The 24,388-nt window shown below is 44.0% G+C and overlaps 2 long non-coding RNA genes across 2 annotated transcripts; both read left to right on the top strand.

Moving 5' to 3' along the window:
* The first annotated feature begins 1,225 nt into the window (after window positions 1–1,225).
* LOC146577087 (uncharacterized) lies at window positions 1,226–1,821 on the top strand. Its single transcript, XR_014891368.1, has 2 exons — window positions 1,226–1,431; window positions 1,566–1,821. It is a non-coding gene; the product is annotated as an uncharacterized LOC146577087 (long non-coding RNA).
* Window positions 1,822–16,639: 14,818 nt separating this feature from the next.
* Window positions 16,640–21,969, top strand: LOC146577086 (uncharacterized). Its single transcript, XR_014891345.1, has 2 exons — window positions 16,640–17,033; window positions 21,713–21,969. It is a non-coding gene; the product is annotated as an uncharacterized LOC146577086 (long non-coding RNA).
* The last annotated feature ends 2,419 nt before the right edge of the window (window positions 21,970–24,388 follow it).

Genomic DNA, 24,388 nt, shown 5'->3' with positions numbered 1-24,388 from the left:
GTCAGAGTTTGTGTGAGAAGCTGCTTCATGGACAGCTGCACACACGTCTTTATTATTTCTTCATAAATCAAACACACAGGTTTGTCTGCAGATGATTTAAAGTGTGTCGTTGTGCAGTTAAAGCTGTTTGTGTGACGCCCTGACCTCCTGTGAATGAAACAGCCAATCAGATCCATCAGAGAGAGAGCAGGAAGTGTTGTGTGTTTGTGACAGAACAAGGAAACAGTGATGATGATGAACATACAGGTCCTCTGATGTTTCCTGTTACAGTAACGCTTGTTCATCTGTTGCTCTCCTACACTTTCCTATAAATAAAGGAGAAAAAGCCCGTTTAGTTTCATTTCCTACAGCTCAGAGTTACACTTCACATTCCTGCTGTCACATCAAAAAGCTTCACTTTGGTCCAACATCTACATGTTAACATGAAACACAGACAGACTCAGAACATCTGGAACATCTGCACTTTGACCCAAACTGTTATAGCAGGATATTTTCTGCATATTTCTTATGTTGGACCTGTTTGAACTGTAAACGACCTGTAATCATCTGTAAATGGTGTGAGACACACTGAGGCCACCTACAGGGCAGCTGGGGAACAGCAGGGATCTGAAATCATACGAGACGTTAGTGAGTGAGAAGAACAAACGGACTTAAGATGGCTCGAAGTGATCAAAGTTGATCTAAAACAGAAGATAAATCCACTGATTCTTTGTAAAGTTCATCTGCTGCTCACATGAATCCATGAAAGATTTATTTCACTGAATGTTTCTTCAAAGCTCATTTCAACCTGTTGAAGTCATGAATGAAAGTGCAGACTGAGAGTGGATCACATGATGTTTGAGGTGTGTCATGTGACATGTTCAGTATTGTCACACATGTCTAGATTGTCCCTGATATCATAACTGCTCAAACACTGATGATTATATTTGAAGAATTATTCCTGATGGCAGCAAAGTTTGAATGGAGCTCTCTGTCTGTGCTGATTTGTCGCCCTCTGGAGGTCAAAGCACAAACCTACAGGGCAGCTGGGGAACAGCAGGGATCTGAAATCATATGAGACGTTAGTGAGTGAGAAGAACAAACGGACTTAAGATGGCTCGAAGTGATCAAAGTTGATCTAAAACAGAAGATAAATCCAAAGCAGCATCAGATGAATGTTACCATTTCCAGTTACGGTGCCCTTCATCTAATATGGAAATGTGTTGTTGTTTTTTGCCGTGTTGTTGTTCTTCCTATTGTGTTTAGGCCAGAGATGCTCTTCAAACAGCGGACAGACATGACCACATTACAAGAACATGGTGTGAGTCCGATTTGATATTCCAGTCAACGCTGAGAGACCTTAACCAGGAAGTCAGAGGTCAGCTGATGCTGCGAGCAGGAAGTGAACCAAGGGAAAGGTTCACTCTACTCAATCTCAAAGAAAATATGCTGGTATTTGTTGATGTTGATGGTACAATAAAAATATATAATATAATAAATAATAAAATATCATGTGATGATGAGATGTGTTGTTGGTGTTTGTATTTTCTGTAAATGTCTTTTTTAATGTAAATGCTTTGTTCCAGACGGACAGGGAATCAGTTGCTGTACGATGACATCATCTTGATGTTGACGAGGAGGGCGAGAAAAACTAGTTTTGTCCTGCAGATGGCGATCTTGCACCGTGTTCAGAGAGCCGACACTTTGATGGTGCTGCTCTACTCAGCTTACTTTAGCCTGGGTTGGACTCTATATGAGCAGCTTCCACTCTGGTTTCACTCTTAAACACACTTGTTTGATTTCACTTGTAAAAGTTGAAGAATAAATATTTTATTACAAAATTATTTGTTGATGCATTTTTTTAGGGTCAAATATCTTGTTTGATTTGAGGAATGAACTGTTAGGGTGGAAAAAGTGAATCAGGTTAAAATAGTGGTGCTTTATATCAGTGAAGATGTATAATGTAATTTAAAATGTTGATGATGGGTTGTAGAGGGCTTGTACTTACAAAACTGTCTCATTTTATTGGAACGATCCACAGTTGCATCCATTCACGGATGACATCTGACATCATTTGACATCTGGTCTGAACACGTTTGTACACAAGATGCCTCAGTTCTGGATGTTCCCACAGACTCCTCTGTGCACCTAAAGAAAAGGTCAAGGGTCAGCAGCACATGTAGTTGGGACAATTCTTCAGTCGCACAAACTACACAATCATTTTCCTCCAATGACGACTTTTCACTTGCAGAAATGGTCCTGTGTGATTTCCAGGCTGTGATATAAAAACTAGTTCCTAATGGCAGCGACTCACTCAGTAAACATGTGTTTCCTTCACCAACCTCACACACAGATCCAATAAGATCAGGAAGTGGGCAGTATAGTACAATATGTGTTATTCTGTGCTGCACTGCCCAAACTAAAGATCTGCTGAAGTGTTGGAAATGATCCAGATGTTTATTTTGGACGATACAGCAGAAGATCAGACATGAAAGTGGAGATAACACAGAAGACCTGCAGCAAAGGTCAGAGGTCAGACTGGGCCCTGGATTCAACAATGAGCCAATGATCATCAAGCAGTGACTAAAGCAGAGCCCTGACGTTCTGACATTCATCACACAGTCAGAACAAATGTCTGCTGATGACTTCATCTCATGAAACGACTGATAGATGTCAGTTCATTGATCAGCTGAGCTGCTGATCTTCATCGTCACAGAAACATTCAGCTTGTTTCAATCAGTAAATAACTCCCACTACTCCCAGTTTGAACTGTTCCCACTCAAAATGCTGTGAGAACAATGATCATTGTAGAACTTCACAAACATCACGTGTTGTTTTCCACATGTAAGATCAGCAAACACACAGAAACTTCCTGTTGCCACACACGGCCTCTAAAATCTCTTCCACGCTTTCTGTCTGAAGTCCACTCTCTGTGTCGGATCCACAGGAAACAACAAGATCTTATTAACATGGTTTTCAATGTGTCTCCTTCCAAAAAGTCCAACCAATGAACAAATGTGTGTATTTGTGGAGGCCGAACAAAAGCATGACACATTCCTCTGTTTCTATAAACTGGAGTCAAACACAAACATGAAGAGTTTCACTGACAGACTCCAAAATGCCCCCACAGTGGATCAAAGGGAAATCCTACAGTGTGGCCAGAGACTCTTAATGGCTCCAACATCAACACATCCACAATGTTGGATCCAGTTCTGCCTCACAGAGTTACTAAGACACACCCTCTGCAGCATCACAACAGCTCCACCTGCTTCACCTGCCTCCTCAGCATCTGTACACCTGAAGAGAAAAGAAAGGCTCCAACAGCTCAAATCTACAAAGGATTCATGAAGTTTCATCCAACAATAACATGTTTGCCTTCCACAGTGTGCTGTTAGACACCACTGTACCTCTGCCATTTCAAAAAGAGCAGCTTGGGAACATTTTGGCTCCAAACACTTTGTGTTTAAGTTCTTTGTTTTCTTTGTGAAGCCGACAACATCTGGAGCTTTGTGACTCATAGAAACATCATTTTGTTCTTTAGATGACAGCAGATTGGGACTGAATAATCAATCACTATCAAACCAATAAAGACAAACATGCTGATTTTACAGGAACTTTGTTGGAGAAGCTGCAAAGACATGAAACTGGTGGAGATCCCAAACCAGTTGATAGTGCTGGTTATTCCAAATAAAGCTGTTTCCCTTTGAGATGAAATGACTTTGTGTCCTGATATATAATAAAGATGTTGTTGTTTTTGAGCCCCTGTATTAAAAGTAGTTTAAAGTCAGCTTGAGTTTGATGTCTTTATGTCAAAGCTGCTCATGATGTTGAGCTGCTGATGGAATAAAAACAATATAAAAGCATGTAGTCCAGACTTAAATGTAGCCTGTTGTTAGCTGAGGTCCACACACAGTGTTTGACAGTGTAAAGTGTGTGAAAGGGCTGCTGGTGGAGCTCACTAGGATGAGCAGGTGACCACGAGGTGGAGAGCAGCTGGCCTGGCTTTGACCCGGGCCACGCCCCCTTTCTCTCTGCTTTGCTGTCACTTATCTTCACTGCTCTGTCCAATAAAGCTGAAAAAGGCCCCGAATCAAAGAAATCTGCTGCAGCCTCTGAAATGTCTTCTGTTTCCTTCCCGACGGCTTTTTCACCGTCAGCCCATCAGACAGTCCAGCAGCATTTATGATGATGTCATGATGTTGAAGAGGCTGCTACGGTGGCCTCCCATGACCCCCAGCCTCATCACAGCTGAGATGCAGACATTTGAAAACATTCAGCAGACAACTGAATAACAGTCCAACACAACAGTCTGTGTGCAGACACACACTGACCTTTCATATAGTCAAACACAGCTGGTTGAGTCATTTCTCTGTGAGTCTAAAGTGAATCTAGTATTTGAAAGTCCACTTCCTGTATTTGTTGTTGAAGACTTCTTCAGCTTCTTCTCAAGGACATCAGCTGCTTGTTTGGCAGCAGAGGCAGTTAAGAAGCTTCCTGAAAAACACTGAACAGTGAGTTCACTGTGGCATATGACAGATTCAGCTTTCTGTGTGCAAATGTGTCTGTGTCGACCTTTCAAATGCTGTTGAATCCAAAACATCAGCGGCTCCTCGGCTGCTCACTTCATGCACTTCTGTCTGTGTGACAGTCCAATGACATCACAGCTGTTTCCAGCCCCAGTGTCTCAGGACTGGACACCTTTAAACATGTCGAGGATCAAACAGCGTCCAGCTAAACACACATGAAACTATCAGAGCTGACAATCATTCCAATAACATCTAATGGTTCATGTATGTAGACACAGGACTACAAGGAAATGGCTCTCAGCATCTGGCTGTGGGAACACATGAGTCCCTGTTTGTGTTCAGATTGTGTGCATGTTTTAGACGTGTGTCACATGTAGAAACACAACAATCCCACAATGACACACAGATGTGTTTGACACAGCTGTGCAGCTGTAAGTTGTTTCTAATGATTCATTGAAGCTCTTCTAACATTCTGGAGACGATCAGTACATGAATCTGTTCAACACGACAACAATTTGACTTCAGTGTGAACGTTTGCATTAAATAACCTTCTTCATCCAGCTGACAGCATCTTCATCCTATGATGTGAACAGTTCCTCCTGTTGATGACAAACCTCTGACAGGATCTGCTTGAGGAGCTTTTTCATGTGCAGCTCTCTGAGCTCAGGGCTGAGCTGCTGTTTCATCTTTAAGAGCTGCTGCCTCCTCGCCGGACTTGTTCTCCTCTTCTTCTCCTAATGACACCATTTCTGCTTCATATAAAATTCAATAAAGATGCTGACATGTATCTGTAGCAACAACATCATTGAATCTAGAACAACTGGAGCCAAACCAGTGGCTCTGCTGGGATCACTGGTGAGCCAACACTTCCTTGTTGATGCAGATTTCAGGGCTTCCTTTTGCTCCTCCGTTATAACTGTTCTCTCTTCTCAACACATGATGACACAAAGGAATCAGCAGTGACAAAGATGATGCTGAAGAGAAGCACACACTTCACACATATAACAGAGCAGTGCAGTTACACACACCTCTGCTCGACATCAGGCCTCAAACAAAGACACAAAACACTAACTTGACTCTAAACAGAAGAAACGAGCAGCTGTTTCTGTTCTGTGCTTATTTATATTTGACACACATGCTTCTCTTTGTGCAAACACACATCGCACTATAAGGGTAACCTCGCACACAATGATTGGACAGCACAGTGATGATGCTGGGAGATCCTATACGCAGCAACACAGAAACACTGAGAACTTTAAACAATGATGGAAAGTGTTATAAATGACTTGTTGGCCTCTGATCTGTCACAAACAGCTGAAACGTGTCTCTCATGAGTCACATGAAGGTTTTTGACAGAAAGGACAAAAAGTAGCTGCAGTCAGTTTGTGTCATTTTTATATTTATTCATCTGGGAGAAAAATCTGAGGGACATTAAAATGTGTTTTCAACAGAGACAAGAAGATGAATATAACAGAACAGGTAAATGAACATGTTTCAAGTAAACAGCTGGACTGATCAGGTCCAAACACAGAGTGATAAACTTGTCAAACAGCTGTCATATCTTTATATAGAAGCTCTTTATAAATGCTGCTCACTGCAGTCTGTTTACTAATAATGTCAAAGTGTTAGAAACACAGAAACATCAGAATGGTCTTTGTTCACAGAAACCTGTCTGGGATCCTTTGTTGTTCTTTTGATGCAGAGTTACATTATAAATATAAAGAGTTATTTCAGAGTCTCATCAGTTTTCCTGCATGTCTTTATTTAACACATCAGCAGGGCTGAAGCTCTCATGTTAAACACACACTGATCTATGGACACGTTCATGTGTTTCTAACAGAACCAGGCTGTTATCAGCCTGCACTAACATTATGTCACACACACTGAATGTAACAGTGACAGTTTACATCATCACACAATCAGCTGTGATTGTTTCACTGTCATCAAACGAGTCAACAGGAAGTAGAATCAATAGAAACCAATCATTTACTGACAGCATGTCTGATGGAAATAAGTGCAGATTATGTATGAAGTCTAACTGCACACAGTAACTGTGTTACAATAAGGACTTAACAGCGCCCTCTGCTGGAGTGTTTCAGTACTGCGTTAACTAGAATACACCACCTCCTCCTCACACCACCTGCTACAGCTCTACTCTTCTATGACTACAGTCATCCACAGCACTGATGTGAGGTCACATGGTTCATATGTAAGGAGCACAGCTGACCTCAGGTCAGTTTAATGACTGTGAGCAGCAGCTGTGTTATTGTCACTGTGACAGGGAGACACTCTCAGACACAGCGCTCATGTCAGCTTGTTCTCATGCAGGAGGATCAGGAGCTCCATGTTTGTCTTTCTGTTTGAATCATGATGTGTTTGTGCCATCAGAGTCTGTCATGAGTACTCAGGGTTTCACAGCAGCTCTTCTGGATGCTGACGAGGACTCCAACCTCATGTTTCACCTCTCTGAGCTTCTGATGTCTGTGAACACTCGTGTTTCTTCTCTGGGCTCATCTGGACAAAAACACCTTTCTGTGTTTGGCTGCAGCCTCATTCTGACTGACAGGAAGTGTGTTATCCATGAGCTGCACTTCTGTGAGGAAGTTTCCTGCTGTGTTTCCTGTCTGTGGACAAACACGAGTGTTCCAGCTGAGGACTTGGTTCCTTCCACCTGTCCATACAGGACATCACGCTGTCTGCAGCTCTGTAAATGCAGCTCCAGGTCCTTCCACGTGCTGCTCTGTATTTGTGCAGTTTGTAGTGTGTCCTGGGAAACGTAGCACACATGGTGTTCTTCTGCTGTTTCCTCCTTTCACTGAGTGTGAAACACTGACGCTGTGCTGTTGTTCACAGAGGGGAGCTGATTCTAGCTGCAGCTGGACTCTGTCATCTAACTGAATGTGTTGGTGCTGATCACGGGGCTCTGAGGGGGGAGCAGCAGGAGGACTCTGGATGCTGACGTCAGTGTATCTGTGGAAGCTCCCACAGCGTGTCTGTCATTCAATATTGTGCTGTATATTGTATCTATGCAAAGATGAACAGACTGTGTGTTCACTGGTCTCTGTGCTGCAGCTCTGATGTCATCATCACTCCCTCCTCCACCCTCAGCAGTCCCAGCATGCTGCTGTGGTGCACCCCACCCTCACTCTACACCTGAGCCACAGACCACACCCTCCACCTCAATATACACCACAGTTTTCTCTGCTGTGGAAATGAGATCAGGAGGAAATCATCATTATTATTATTTAATAAACGCTCACATTAATGTGGGCTTATTTGTTTCATATTAGAAACATTAGTTGAGTGTTTTTAGTATAAAATGGTCAAAGTCCCTCTTTTTGCTCCTCCCCTCACCTGTGGATGGGCGGTGCTGTTACCGTGGTGACAGCTTGGATGTGTTTCAGTCCTGCCTGGTTATCACTGCAGGAATCTTTCACATTTATTACAGGTAATAACTCTGATTTTTCTGTGTATTATGAACTAAATGTATCCTGATACACACAGAGATGGATGAGCAGAGGTTGTTTTTGCAGTTTATGTAGTTACTATGGACTTAATGCATACATATTATTAAAATTAGGGCTATAACAGTTGTATTGATGTATAGCAACTTGAAATGCTCCCACAAATGGCTCCACAGCATGTAAAAATATAACAAAAGCTCTGGCGGACTTGGTTCTGTGGTCAGTCTTAAAGGGTGAAGTTAAACTCTGTAATCTTCACTGTGTCACAGAGTTCAGTGAGTCCCGTTATTCACAGTATCAATCAGATCATCAGAGAACAGCTGATCAGCAATCAGTGGTGCCAACAGCGCCTCCTGTGGTGAGAGGATGCAATAATGCAATGTAGCATTTTTCCACTCAACACTTGCAGTCATGGAAACTGTCTGTTGGATCTGTGTGACGTTGCTTTCTTGGTTAGAGTTCCTCACAAATGTCCAGATGATTCTTCTAATGAGGCGTCGACCATGTTTGCAGCTCTTTGGAAGAAAACGTCGCCCTTTGCCATCCTTACTTTTCTTTGACTTCTTCAAATGCAGCTGAACTCCAGCTGGTATTTTCTTGGACTTTGCAGCTGTTTCTGGTCATCAGTTCATTCCTGCAAACCTCTGAAGCTGAACAACAATGATGCTGCATTGCTGGCTGATCCCAAAAGGTTGATTCTGTTCATCTGGACGTTTTCAGAAACGTTTGCTCACTGATCAGGTGACTTCTTCAGTCTCAGCTGACTGCAGCTTTACAAGCTTACAAACAGCACATTTGCACAATGACTGAAAGCAGCAGCACCTGATATATATGATACTAATATAATACATATACATATATAATCCATACTAATGATGAAGGAACTGAGCTCACAGTCCATTGTTCATTCAGTGAACTACTCAGTTTATTTTGGGCCTCAGAAATGCTCACTCTGTTTGTACATCACTGTCAGCAATAGACTCATTCTGCTGTGTGGACAGGAACACATGTGACATCACTTCCTGTTTGTTTGTGACTGAAGAGGAAGAAGTTTACAAGGAATCATTTAGAAGAGTTTCAAACATCAACTGATTGAATCCATGAATCTGAAAACGTGTTTGTGAGTGAAAGAGACAGACATGTACAGACTGAACTATCTGTTCAACAGTCAGAGTGTTTCTGTAACAGGAGACACTCTTTACACTCCACTCAGCACAGGGACACTGAGTCACCAGGAAACCAGACTCTAAACCCAGGATAAAGAGTTTGAGTGAATGTGGTGTTGAAGGTGTGGAGGTGGATCAGAGTGTCAGAGGAGACTCTGTAGAAGGACAGAGTGCCAGCAGGACAGTCCACATACACTGCTGCTCTGTTAGAGACAGAGGAGGAGGAGGAGGAGGAGGAGGAGATGGATGTTAGTCTGTTATTGTGCCAGACAGAATCAGGACCATCATCAGTGCACTCCAGACTCCAGGACTGATCATTGTTTCCAAACACACAGTCATCACTGTCTCCTTTCCTTCTGATGCTTCTGTAACTCACTGATATATAAACGCTTCCTCTCCACTCGACCTCCCAGTAACAGCGACCAGTCAGACCATTTCTACACAGCAGCTGAGCCCAGTAATCAAATCTGTCTGGATGATCAGGATATGACTGAACCTCCTCCACATGTGTCACCTTCCTGTTGTTGTCAGACAGTTGGAGCTTTGTGTTCACTGTGTTTGTGTCGATTGTGAGTTGACAGGAATCTGATGGAGAGAACAAACACAATCCAGCTGCAGTTATTGATCCATCATCTGTTCATTGATTGACACTTTGATGATGACTCCTGACATGATGAAGATGGTTGAATGTGTGCTGCTTTGTTTTCATGAATCCCATTAAAAACACACTTACACTTCCTCAGACCTGGTCTCAACCATCGGACTCCAGCAGGCTCCACCCTGAAAGGAGGAGGGGGGTCAGAGCAGCACAGTCAGCATGCACACATGGACATTACATGGCTCTCACACACACACTGTTACACACTGAGCTCAAAGCTCGGCTCCACTGTTTTATTCAAAGAAATCTACATTTATTTATCAGCACATTTAAAAACAGCTTGAGCCAAAGTGCTGCACAGAGTAGAGAGAAAATAGGAAACATACACAGTAATGACTATAAAGACTGGTCAGGATTGAAAGCTACAGAGTACAAATGTGTTTCCAACCGGCTTTTAAAAATGTCCAGTGTTGGTGACGACCTGATGTGAAGGGCGACTGTTCCAGAGTTTGGCTGCAGCCATCGATAAAGCTCACCTCTGTTTTTACGTCTAGTTCTGGTCAGAAGCTGCTTATCTGCAGACCTGAGGGCTCCACTTGGATTCTTTTGTTAAAGAGAGATAAGATGGAGCCAATCCATTCACAGATTTAAAGACAACCAGATCTGGAAGTGGATTCTACCACGTACTGGTAACCAGTGGAAGAAGCTGGTGATGGGTCGTCTAGCACAGACCCACCGCTGGAACCAGACAATTGATGAGGGAGAGAACTGTGACAGCGCCGTTCCTTCACTTGACCTCAGTCGCTCTCGTCTGCTCCCTCGTAACACTGCTCTTTATTGAGCTTACATGAATATGCACAAGTTCATTATGACGTCTTACACAGGTATGAACAAAGAGTACCAGTCTGTGCAAGTCTTCCAGCCAAGAGTGATACCATATATGCCCCATAGCTGCAGAAAAGGCTAACATTGTTATCTTTTTACAAAAAAAAAACAGATGAACATGAGAGGTTTTTGGACAAAGTTTGTGTTCTCCATTCGTTAAGCACCGGTTTGAGCACCGTTTAAGCACCGGCACCGTTTCAAAAGTACCGGTTTGGCACCGGTATCGGATCAAACCTAAACGATACCCATCCCTATTAGTAATAAGAGCCTTCTTGTAGTTGCACTAAACTGCATGATAAATCATAGAAGTAATTCAGACAGGGAGTTTTACAGTGGGGCAAAAAAGTATTTAGTCAGCCACCGATTGTGCAAGTTCCCCCACCTAAAATGATGACAGAGGTCAGTAATTTGCACCAGAGGTACACGTCAACTGTGAGAGACAGAATGTGAAAAAAAAAATCCATGAATTCACATGGTAGGATTTGTAAAGAATGTAAGTAATGGTAATGGTAAATGCATGTTACGTTCCCCCCGAAAGGGTCTAGGCATGTGAGTGAGGGGACCAGTAACAAATGAGTCCAGAACAGAATGAAAGGAAAACAGACCAGTGTTTTCAGTAAATAAAATAGTCTTTATTATAGATCATCTTAACATAAAGAGCCGGCAACACCGTTTTACCAATAACACTTGGAAAAAGAGAAAAAGGGTTGCAACAACAAAGAACACAACAACCAAACAAAAACTCCACACCACGAGGAGGTACTTCCAGGGGCCCACAAGCTCACCCTGTCACTAACAGCAGCTGGCTTTGCTGCTGCCAAGGCTCACAAGCCCACACTACTCACGCAAAGCAGCTATGCTGTTTCCACAACTCCACACTTTGAGCAGGCTAACCACACACAACGCAGAGACACCAGAGAACACCCCACACCCTGCTCACAGCTCATCCCCAGCTTATATGACCTCCGAGAGGTGATTGCTGACTGGGCCCAGGTGGTAAATGAGTCCAATGAGCAGCAGCTGTGTCCTGGGGAGAGAGAAGAGCAAGAGAGAGACGGGGGGTGGAGCAAAAGAGGAGGAGGCGGAGAAAAACACCACGCCCACACAAGGGCAGTATCAGGAGGCCCAGCTAGGGCCGTAACACCCCCTCCCATAAATACAAACCAGTGGTTTGTCATAGAACGTCCTACCCAGCTTTTAAACATATCACCTACCATCCACCATAATAACGGTTAGGCATACCCTGCCGAATCTGCCAAGACCTTTTTGATGGGTTGAAAACACTGCACGGGGTTGGCTCAAGTCCCTCAACATAGTGTCCCAAATGACAGCCAAATGTTTTTTGAGCCATCACATATGGAGAACCCATCAGGCAGCTAGAAGGCCTTACAGCAACACTTCTCTGACGCTTCTTCGCTAGGTCATGGCAAAAGGCATGCTGGTTAGCCAGAGGTGCAGGTTGAAATGGTTGTGTCACACACAATCTATCACACTGTAGGTCATCTGGACCTGAGAGACCGTCATCAGGTGGCAGATTACAATTAGTTGATCTCTGACAGTGACCAAATGACACCACTGAGCAATTATGCTCCAACTGTTGCCTAGGACTGGCAACTTTGTCGGTTTGTGAACCACAGTTCACTCTTTTGAAAACAGATCGATTTTGCTTTGAGTTTGCTTTCAAATAGTGAGCAACCAGGTGGCCAGGTTTGTGGCAGAAGAAACAGAGCTTTGTTTTGGCTCTTGAAACCACGCCTGTATCGGCTTTGTTAGCTGGCACACTCCTAACTCTCAAGACTGACTGTTTCTGTTTGTAGGCTCCACAATTTGCTATTAAATGGCCAGACTTTAAACAAAAAAAAACACTTTTTTTGCCTTGGAATGGGACACAAGTACCTCACCCTTTGGGTACTGTGTAGCTGGCACATCACGAACCTTAAATGGGGCATCGCGCCGGTCATACCTACTGACACTGGTTTTATGGATGAGCGCGAACTCATCAGCCAGCGTCGCAGCCTGCTGTAGCGAGGAAACCTGTTCATTAATATATACTGCGATGCGCTCAGCAATGCAGTTCTTAAATTCCTCTATGAGCATTAGTTCCCGGATCGAAGCCAGGTCAGTGGCTTTGCAGGCCGCACACCACCGATCGAAAAGAACACCTTTTTCCCTGGCGAAATCAAGATAAGACTGACCCTGTCCCCTTTTCAACCCCCGGAAACGCTGCCTATAGGCTTCTGGGACCAGCCCATAAGCCAGCAGGATAGCACTTTTCAACTTGTCATAGTCCAAGCTGTCCTCAGCTGACAACGAGGAACAAACTTCTTGAGCCTTACCCGCCAGCTTACATTGGAGCAAAATGGCCCATGAATCCCGTGGCCAGTGCAAGGCCGTGGCTATTTGTTCAAACGACTCGAAGTAGCTATCGACCTCAGTGTCACGGAACATCGGAACCAGACGACTGTTTTTCCCTACGTCAAACGAGGTGTCGGCCTGACGAATGGAGGCAGTCGGAGGAAGGGAAACCTGCCGGAGTTCCAGCTGTCGCAACCTCACAGCTGTCTCTGCCTCCACCTCCACCTTCATCAGCTCAAGCTCCCTAGCCAGTTCCGCGTCCAAACGCCTAAGCTCTAGCTCCCTTTTCAGCTGGAACTCTCTCTCACGCTGCTCCTTCTCCAGCTGGAGACGAGCCAGACGGACACGGAGCTTAGCATCCAGCTTCGAGCCTTCACTTGATTCAATGGAGAGGGGTTCGAAGCAAGGCACTGTCATGGGTTTGTCCTCAGGCAGCCCCTGATCAACAGGTGTTGACACCAATGGACCTACAGCTTGAGCTGGCGCCTGCAGAACGGGCTGAGACGCTGCACCACGCTCACCCTTAAACACTGCAATATCAAAGGTAGCCATTGACTCTAAAACAAAAACTACCTGAGGCTAACAATAACAACAAAGAAGCACCACCTCCAATACACAAATGAGAAACAGGCGGGAAAAGTGTGGCCACAGGTTAACCAATAAATAAAAATACCGCCAACCCTCTCCCCAGACCTGCCTACTAAAATCTTAGCCTAGTTAGCTTCTAGAGTGTACCAGGCTCGAGGCAACTTTAAAGGCTAAGCGTCAAGTGCACAAAGCACCGACAAGCCTACCCCCGACAGGGAACTAATCCCCACCCGGGATGACTCCGAAAATAACAAAGGAAAAATAAAAAATGAGTGCCCGAAGGAGGAGCTTACGCTCAGCTAGACACTCCCCTTTGCTAACTGGAGAGAGAGCGCAGCAGATACAATACAACTAAACAAGCCACCGGCAAACAACTCACTAAAACTCAATTGTTGTTCCTTCCATTCATATCCCGGACGAACCCCCACTTTGTTACGTTCCCCCCGAAAGGGTCTAGGCATGTGAGTGAGGGGACCAGTAACAAATGAGTCCAGAACAGAATGAAAGGAAAACAGACCAGTGTTTTCAGTAAATAAAATAGTCTTTATTATAGATCATCTTAACATAAAGAGCCGGCAACGCCGTTTTACCAATAACACTTGGAAAAAGAGAAAAAGGGTTGCAACAACAAAGAACACAACAACCAAACAAAAACTCCACACCACGAGGAGGTACTTCCAGGGGCCCACAAGCTCACCCTGTCACTAACAGCAGCTGGCTTTGCTGCTGCCAAGGCTCACAAGCCCACACTACTCACGCAAAGCAGCTATGCTGTTTCCACAACTCCACACTTTGAGCAGGCTAACCACACACAACGCAGAGACACCAGAGAACACCCCACACCCTGCTCACAGCTCATCCCCAGCTTATATGACCTCCGAGAGGTGATTGCTGACTGGGCCCAGGTGGTAAATGAGTCCAATGAGCAGCAGCTGTGTCCTGGGGAGAGAGAAGAGCAAGAGAGAGACGGGGGGTGGAGCAAAAGAGGAGGAGGCGGAGAAAAACACCACGCCCACACAAGGGCAGTATCAGGAGGCCCAGCTAGGGCCGTAACAATGCACTGGTTCTTATACAGCACTCTTCTACCCTCCCTAAGCACTAAACCAGTTCCAGAGCATCTGGCAGCAACAGGGGCCAGTATCCCGCCCAAGGTGACTTTGGCACGCAGACTGGAGCTGCCGGGGATCGAACTACCGACTGACGTCCTGAGCCACAGTCGCCTCTTTTCCAGTAGAACATAACTGCCTCAGCTCAACTTGACTCTACTCGACTCTGTTTCTCAGTTACAGTTGAGCACCACCTCAGTGTGGGTGGGGCTGTTACAGCAACACAACCTGAAAGTCCCGTGACGCAAACACAACAAGCGATGACATCCCGGTGATGGAACATCTGCACCCCGTCACTGGACTTCCTGTGTAGCCGTTTCCCTCGTTGCCAGGCAGGTTTGAGTCTTGAAGGGTTCGCTCTCATAACTGATCCAGTGATGTCACTTCCTGGCCATCAGCGGCATGTATCTGGGACACAAACTGAGCTTGGAACTGGGTGAGAGATGAAACTCTGAGAAGCTCTTCAGACGACGCTGACCTGCATGACTGAGGACCTGCACAGACTTGCTGCCTCGCTCTTTGTGAGGAACGTCCTTCAGGAGTATGAAAGGGAAACTAGCAGTTTATTGAAAGCAGCTCCGCTTCAACCTCAGATGCACACAAAGTAGACTCGTTCCCCAAGAGTTTGCACTTTGGATCCCAGGTATCGAACCAGCAACCCTCTGATTAGCAGATGAGCCAGTCGGGCTACAGCTACCCTACGTGTGTGTGTGTGTTGCCTTTTCATTCACATAATCCATCTTATCTCTAATGAAAAAGCCAAATGAAATCCTCAGATTTGCCCCTCAGGTTCCCACAGTGTTCAGGTCACACCAGGCCACAGTCCCACATTTGAGCCACGACTGTGGGTCACACAGAGCATGTCCTTTAGCCTTCTTTGTTTTTGGATTGTGTGCCACAGAGTCTCCCTGAAGATGATTTTGGCACGTTTGCTGAGATTGTTTGAAAAACAAGCTAAAGAACACGTCCACGATGTCACAGCAGCTGTGGGCCTCGATGGAGCCCACGTTTGTCCTGGAGGCGTCCTCTGTGGAGCGAGGCCGGCTCACATGGTTCAGTCTGAACAGGGTGAAGCTCCAGCTTTGACCTCATTAACTTCCAGTAGTGGAAAAGCAGCTGTAGCTGCATTTTTCATCACTATTAATGGGATGCTGCTGGGACCTGCTGTTAGTGGGAGCTCAAAGCCTGAGGCCATCATTAAGATCTGTGTGGGTCTGTGTGTGTGTGTGGGTCTGTGTGGGTCTGTGTGTGTGTGGGACACTCACTGAGTAGTAGTCGACTGACCGACCCAAACACGGTGACTTCATATCACAGGAAATATTCAGCTCAGGCTTCTGTCTGACGCTTTGCTGTCTCACATTTAGATCACAAAGGTTGTTTCTACAAACACCCACTCATCTATCGTCCTCTTACACACCGGTCACAGACCCACTGCTGAACTCACAATATCATTTATTTTCCTTGTGTTTGATTGGTGGTACAGTTGTTTTATTTTGTGTGTTTGTTACACAGGAAAGCTGTTATTGATCAGTTTGAGAGTAAAACAGAAACTGTGAGTGTAAATGTGGAGATTACAGAGGTTTCATGCTGTAACCTACAAAATGCTCTGTGCAGACGAGTCCGTGAAATCAATCAATCATCGTGATTTCTTTAGCTCATGAACACAGTGTGGGGTCAGTGTTAACAACATGGTGCAGAAAGGAAACACAAGCGTGGAGTCGGTGGGATTGTGCAAACGGTGGCTCGTGCATCAATCAGCTCCAGCTGTGATGCACCTCTTTGATTAGTGGGAGCAGCAAACTCCATCCAGACAGCTTCCTTTGTTTTTTTCACTTGACTGATCGATCAGCGCACAGCTCCGTTTAGCACACACGCCATCTTTAACGACGGCGTGGAGTTTGTGCCCTGTTCCTCCCACACACGAGTGTTCGTTCATGTTCGGCCTTTGTGTCTGAGCGTTTCCTCTCGGTGTGTCTGTAACGAGGAAGCCACGGGCAGGTCGCACACAAACGTGTGGCTGCCGAGTGTGCGAGTGTGGCAACGTGTGGCAACTATTCTGGTTTGCCAGCGACGTTTCCAGATAAACACTGGTGGCAGCTGCTGCCATGGCAACACCATTGTGCTCCCTCCCTCCCTCGCTCGTCTCCCCTCCCTCTCCCCAACCACTCCTCTCTCTCATGCTCCGCCGGCTCAGAGAGCGAGGACCAGAGAGGAGAGAGGTCAGCTCGATTCAGAGGACAGAAAGAAGAAAGGAATAACCCGGAGTGGACGGGGACAGGATGAGCGAGGACAGCCACTCCCACTACAGGCTGGACCCCAGCGATCGCCTCAACGGGCTGGGACAGAGGAGGAAGAGACCCAAGAAGGTAAACGAATAGATGGAGCGCCACGTGGTGCAAAGTGTGTAAGGATGGAGCACCCCACCCTGCAAAAAGAGAAAGGAGGTGGGGTTAGGTGAGGTTTGTTTATGTGCAGACGAGCGTCCACATGATGTTAGGAGCACCGAACCATCTCTCACCCCGTCGTCTCCTGTGGAGTGTGTGGCTGCTCCCCCACAGCAGCTGTATCCTCTCTCGTATCCTCCGTCTCCTGGTGTTGTGTTGCTCCACAGTGAGTCGTAGTAGGAGGCTCACATGCTGTCAGGGTGGGTCCCTGCTCGCTCTTTGTGTGCCTGTCGTTGGGGGTTTTGGTGTTTGCAGCTATCAGGAGGTTTGTGTTGTAGCCTGATGTGAGAAGTGTTGTTATTATCATCATTTTTAACATTTCTGCACCGCTACAATAAACAGACACACACCCATCAGCCTGTTTACAGATCTATACGCCCATAAAGACTTGAAACACACATTGCACAAATCTACTATAACGTGTTCATATGTGTTATAAAATAAAGAGGTAAAGTATTAGCTGTTCAGGTTGATTCATAAATATGACCTCAGCACGTGAAATCCTTCTGCTGACATCCCTAAAAGCTCGTCAGACCAACGAAGCCGTACAACACAAATAACCAGACCAAACCAGGGTTGTGCGTCTGTTGTTGAGAACATTGTCAGTAAACCACAGTGACGTCCTACAGAGGACTCGTGTTGTCATTATTTTTGTGTATGTCGTGTGAGCTGAGAGCTGTAACCAAAGGTAGTGAGCGCGTCGGCCTTTAACGTCGCGGCTGGTTGTGCGATCGTGTCGCCGCTGAACTCGTGAGAGTTTGTCTCAGGGATCTTTACATTTGAAGTCAGGTGAACATCCAGTGAACTAACAGAACATTCAGGAGCAGTTTACTCTCATGAATGTCAGACAAACTGAGGTTTGTGTGTCAGTTAGATTCTTTAAGTCATTAAAGTGTCTCTGTTAGGAAAAGCATCTGTTTCCTCCACTTCTGCAGAACTGCGTGACCTGTAGCATCATTGCAGGAAGTATCCTGTGACAATGAGTGACTGCACATCATCATTATCAACACATAAACCTGTGGTCTGGACCTGCAGTTCTTATTTTTACTGTCTGGTTTTGTGTAAAGCAGCACTTCAGTAAGCACCTGTGAAGCACACAGTCATAGTCGAGTAATGAAGCGATCCATATGTGAAACATATTCCACGTCTACAGGATAGTGGAGGTTACATGGGTCAACCTGGCAAACTGTACCAGCACATGTGATCACACTGATAGCAGAACACAGGTATGTGAGTCTCTACGACGAGGTCAGAAACCAGTAACAAATGTTTCATGTGATTCGTTTTTCTCCAGTTTGTCTGCAGTGAACCTTAAATACTCACTGAACCAGCTGTTTCCTGATGTGGTGACGTGTGTCGGTGATGAAGCCAACACTCTGTCCAGTGTTGGGCAAGTTACTTGAAAACAGTAATCAGTAACTAATTACTTCCCAAAAAAAGTAATCCCGTTACTTTACTGATTACTTATTTTCAAAAGTAATTAATTACTTAGTTACTTTTTAAAAACACGATTTCCAACCTGAAGAGGTGATAAAGCGATAGATCTTTCAGCCCAATTCTACTTTTTCTGCATAATCCATCATACAAAATGTAATCAAATGGAAAAGTCTCTTTTTAAAACTTGTTTTATTAGTTTTAATCTTTTAACTTTATGCATCAAGCAAACATTTAATTATCTGCAACATTCTCTGACTGGAAGAAATTAGTTTAACATTTAAACCTATTTTCTGCACATTCCAGCACATAAAATAAAATATTTTGTGTGTTTACACTCAGTCTTTCAAATAGATGCAAGTAAAACACAGCAGAAAATAAATAAAGTCAAAGACTCAGCGGTCCTGTTGCTCTATTTTCACCTGTAAAGCAGGAGTGGGGCAGGCGGAGGTTTACCCTGGTGCAGGTGTGCAGCGGTCAGTGGAAGAATCCGCGAGTTTCTCTGTGAGTTTCCCATTACGTCGTAGCTACTCGGTGCTTGTTGGAAGTTTAGGGGTTTTTTCGCTGTAAAAAGAAGTTTTCTTCCCACGCACAGCGGACACTAATGTTTTTGTCACTTTTTATGGAATCAAACTCAAAGTAAGGTCAGTACTTCCACGCTTTAAACGCTGCACGCTCATACTCTCTCTGCACTCGATATATGATCCATTGTTGATCTGCACACAGCTGTTGTCACTAACGTCGCACTCGCTTACGTCACTGTCGTGAGACATTCTCGCAAAAAAATCACGGTTTTAGTAACGCAGTAACGCAGCGTTCCTACGGGAAAGTAACGGTAATCTAATTACTGATTTTGCAATAGTAATCCCTTACTTTACTCGTTACTTCAAAAAAGTAATCGGATTACGCGTTACTGGAGCGTTGTTCTCCTCTGTAACAAAGCAGTGATAAAGGAATAGATGCTGATTTTATTAACTTGTGTCTTTGTGCTGCTGGATTCAGTCTGAAGCAGGCAGCAGTGCTGAACCTACCAGTGTAAATGTGATGGTGGAAGCAGAGGCCAGCACTTGGCAGTGCTAAACACAATAAAAGACTCACAAGTTCCTGCTCAAAGGTCAGCTGCCTTCAGATCAATCATTAACCTGCAGCAGGTTGTGGCCTGATGTGTTTGTAAGAGTTTCACTTTCAGGAGGAGAAGATTTAAACGAGTCACACAAATGTGAACTACAATGTCTGTGACACACAATTTATGCAAACTGCATGAAATCTGACCTGAAGAAATCCAGTCTTCTGCCTGTTGTGGTTGTGACAGCTGCTCGTAGGAGAGTTTGTTTGTAGGAGGTGGAGATGTTCTCAGATCAAGTGCGTAATCGTCTCTTTGTGTAGACGCTAAAAGCTGTGAGCCAAAACTCTCTGCTCTGAAACTCTTCACTCAGTCCTCACGCTGAGAGTTTAGAGGCTGAACTTCTTGTTCCTCCATAACACTTTTCATGAAACAGCAGAAATGAGCTTGTGTTTCTCAGCAGTGCGCACACAGAGAACCGATCCTCTCTGCTCAGTCTGAACAAATCAAAGTGAAACGTCAGTGAAAACACAGCTGCTGATCAAACTGTGTCAGATTAATGCCTCAATGTTTCACTGTGAGGTTAAAAAATACATAAAAATGATTTAAAGAAGTAGGAGGCAGATTTTCACAATAAGAGCACTTTGTTTTTAATTCAGTTAATGTCAAACTGTCATCAACACCTCTGTGTTGTCTCTGAGCAGATTCAGGCATTACTCAAATAATAAAGGCTTTCTTTCACTATTATACTTTTCATTAGTCTCCAGGTTGATGATTATAAACAGAATTATTAAAGTTTTTATCATTTCAGGCTGAAAATCAACATGAATTTGGTTCTAATCAAAGAAGCTCCTTTAATGTGTGTCATTAAAATCCTCACACAGACTTAAAAAGGCGACATTAACATTAAAATAAATGAAAGAAGCTTCAGCTGAGAGCTTCATGCAGTCATCATCAGCAGCTCATAGCAGTCACAGCTCTTTATTACGCAGCTTTGCAGGAATTAAAGTGGCTGAAGTGTCAGATCCATCAGAGAGAGAGCAGGAAGTGTTGTGTGTTTGTGACAGAACAAGGAAACAGTGATGATGATGAACATAAAGGTCCTCTGATGTTTCCTGTTACAGTAACGCTTGTTCATCTGTTGCTCTCCTACACTTTCCTATAAATAAAGGAGAAAAAGTCCGTTTAGTTTCATTTCCTACAGCTCAGAGTTACACTTCACATTCCTGCTGTCACATCAAAAAGCTTCACTTTGGTCCAACATCTACATGTTAACATGAAACACAGACAGACTCAGAACATCTGGAACATCTGCACTTTGACCCAAACTGTTATAGCAGGATATTTTCTGCATATTTCTTATGTTGGACCTGTTTGAACTGTAAACGACCTGTAATCATCTGTAAATGGTGTGAGACACACTGAGGCCACCTACAGGGCAGCTGGGGAACAGCAGGGATCTGAAATCATATGAGACGTTAGTGAGTGAGAAGAACAAACGGACTTAAGATGGCTCGAAGTGATCAAAGTTGATCTAAAACAGAAGATAAATCCACTGATTCTTTGTAAAGTTCATCTGCTGCTTACATGAATCCTGTGATGAAAGATTTATTTCACTGAATGTTTCTTCAAAGCTCGTTTCAACCTGTTGAAGTCATGAATGAAAGTGCAGACTGAGAGTGGATCACATGATGTTTGAGGTGTGTCATGTGACATGTTCAGTATTGTCACACATGTCTAGATTGTCCCTGATATCATAACTGCTCAAACACTGATGATTATATTTGAAGAATTATTCCTGATGGCAGCAAAGTTTGAATGGAGCTCTCTGTCTGTGCTGATTTGTCGCCCTCTGGAGGTCAAAGCACAAACCTACAGGGCAGCTGGGGAACAGCAGGGATCTGAAATCATACGAGATGTTAGTGAGAAGTTAGAACAAACGGACTTAAGATGGCTCGAAGTGATCAAAGTTGGTCTAAAACAGAAGATAAATCCAAAGCAGCATCAGATGAATGTTACCATTTCCAGTTACGGTGCCCTTCATCTAATATGGAAATGTGTTGTTTTCTTTTTGCCGTGTTGTTGTTCTTCCTATTGTGTTTAGGCCAGAGATGCTCTTCAAACAGCTGACAGACATGACCACATTACAAGAACATGGTGTGAGTCCGATTTGATATTCCAGTCAACGCTGAGAGACCTTAACCAGGAAGTCAGAGGTCAGCTGATGCTGCGAGCAGGAAGTGAACCAAGGGAAAGGTCCACTCTACTCAATCTCAAAGAAAATATGCTGGTATTTGTTGATGTTGATGGTACAATAAAAATATATAATATAATAAATAATAAAATATCATGTGATGATGAGATGTGTTGTTGGTGTTTGTATTTTCTGTAAATGTCTTTTTTAATGTAAATGCTTTGTTCCAGACGGACAGGGAATCAGTTGCTGTACGATGACATCATCTTGATGTTGACGAGGAGGGCGAGAAAAACTAGTTTAGTCCTGCAGATGGCGATCTTGCACCGTGTTCAGAGAGCCGACACTTTGATGGTGCTGCTCTACTCAGCTTACTTTAGCCTGGGTTGGACTCTATATGAGCAGCTTCCACTCTGGTTTCACTCTTAAACACACTTGTTTGATTTCACTTGTAAAAGTTGAAGAATAAATATTTTATTACAAAATTATTTGTTGATGCATTTTTTTAGGGTCAAATATCTTGTTTGATTTGAGGAATGAACTGTTAGGGTGGAAAAAGTGAATCAGGTTAAAATAGTGGTGCTTTATATCAGTGAAGATGTATAATGTAATTTAAAATGTTGATGATGGGTTGTAGTGGGCTTGTACTTACAAAACTGCCTCATTTTATTGGAACGATCCACAGTTGCATCCATTCACGGATGACATCTGACATCATTTGACATCTGGTCTGAACACGTTTGTACACAAGATGCCTCAGTTCTGGATGTTCCCACAGACTCCTCTGTGCACCTAAAGAAAAGGTCAAAGGTCAGCAGCACATGTAGTTGGGACAATTCTTCAGTCGCACAAACTACACAATCATTTTCCTCCAATGACGACTTTTCACTTGCAGAAATGGTCCTGTGTGATTTCCAGGCTGTGATAGAAAAACTAGTTCCTAATGGCAGCGACTCACTCAGTAAACATGTGTTTCCTTCACCAACCTCACACACAGATCCAATAAGATCAGGAAGTGGGCAGTATAGTACAATATGTGTTATTCTGTGCTGCACTGCCCAAACTAAAGATCTGCTGAAGTGTTGGAAATGATCCAGATGTTTATTTTGGACGATACAGCAGAAGATCAGACATGAAAGTGGAGATAACACAGAAGACCTGCAGCAAAGGTCAGAGGTCAGACTGGGCCCCTGGATTCAACAATGAGCCAATGATCATCAAGCAGTGACTAAAGCAGAGCCCTGACCTTCTGACATTCATCACACAGTCAGAACAAATGTCTGCTGATGACTTCATCTCATGAAACGACTGATAGATGTCAGTTCATTGATCAGCTGAGCTGCTGATCTTCATCGTCACAGAAACATTCAGCTTGTTTCAATCAGTAAATAACTCCCACTACTCCCAGTTTGAACTGTTCCCACTCAAAATGCTGTGAGAACAATGATCATTGTAGAACTTCACAAACATCACGTGTTGTTTTCCACATGTAAGATCAGCAAACACACAGAAACTTCCTGTTGCCACACACGGCCTCTAAAATCTCTTCCACTCTTTCTGTCTGAAGTCCACTCTCTGTGTCGGATCCACAGGAAACAACAAGATCTTATTAACATGGTTTTCAATGTGTCTCCTTCCAAAAAGTCCAACCAATGAACAAATGTGTGTATTTGTGGAGGCCGAACAAAAGCATGACACATTTCTCTGTTTCTATAAACTGGAGTCAAACACAAACATGAAGAGTTTCACTGACAGACTCCAAAATGCCCCCACAGTGGATCAAAGGGAAATCCTACAGTGTGGCCAGAGACTCTTAATGGCTCCAACATCAACACATCCACAATGTTGGATCCAGTTCTGCCTCACAGAGTTACTAAGACACACCCTCTGCAGCATCACAACAGCTCCACCTGCTTCACCTGCCTCCTCAGCATCTGTACACCTGAAGAGAAAAGAAAGGCTCCAACAGCTCAAATCTACAAAGGATTCATGAAGTTTCATCCAACAATAACATGTTTGCCTTCCACAGTGTGCTGTTAGACACCACTGTACCTCTGCCATTTCAAAAAGAGCAGCTTGGGAACATTTTGGCTCCAAACACTTTGTGTTTAAGTTCTTTGTTTTCTTTGTGAAGCCGACAACATCTGGAGCTTTGTGACTCATAGAAACATCATTTTGTTCTTTAGATGACAGCAGATTGGGACTGAATAATCAATCACTATCAAACCAATAAAGACAAACATGCTGATTTTACAGGAACTTTGTTGGAGAAGCTGCAAAGACATGAAACTGGTGGAGATCCCAAACCAGTTGATAGTGCTGGTTATTCCAAATAAAGCTGTTTCCCTTTGAGATGAAATGACTTTCTGTCCTGATATATAATAAAGATGTTGTTGTTTTTGAGCCCCTGTATTAAAAGTAGTTTAAAGTCAGCTTGAGTTTGATGTCTTTATGTCAAAGCTGCTCATGATGTTGAGCTGCTGATGGAATAAAAACAATATAAAAGCATGTAGTCCAGACTTAAATGTAGCCTGTTGTTAGCTGAGGTCCACACACAGTGTTTGACAGTGTAAAGTGTGTGAAAGG

This window comes from Mchenga conophoros, linkage group LG3 (genome assembly GCF_057382185.1).
Source record: "Mchenga conophoros isolate Kocher_MC1m ecotype Shallow Benthic linkage group LG3, M_conophoros_male_GT1.1, whole genome shotgun sequence".
In the NCBI taxonomy this organism is placed as follows: Eukaryota; Metazoa; Chordata; class Actinopteri; order Cichliformes; family Cichlidae; genus Mchenga; species Mchenga conophoros.
This window is presented reverse-complemented; position numbering and strand designations above follow the sequence as displayed.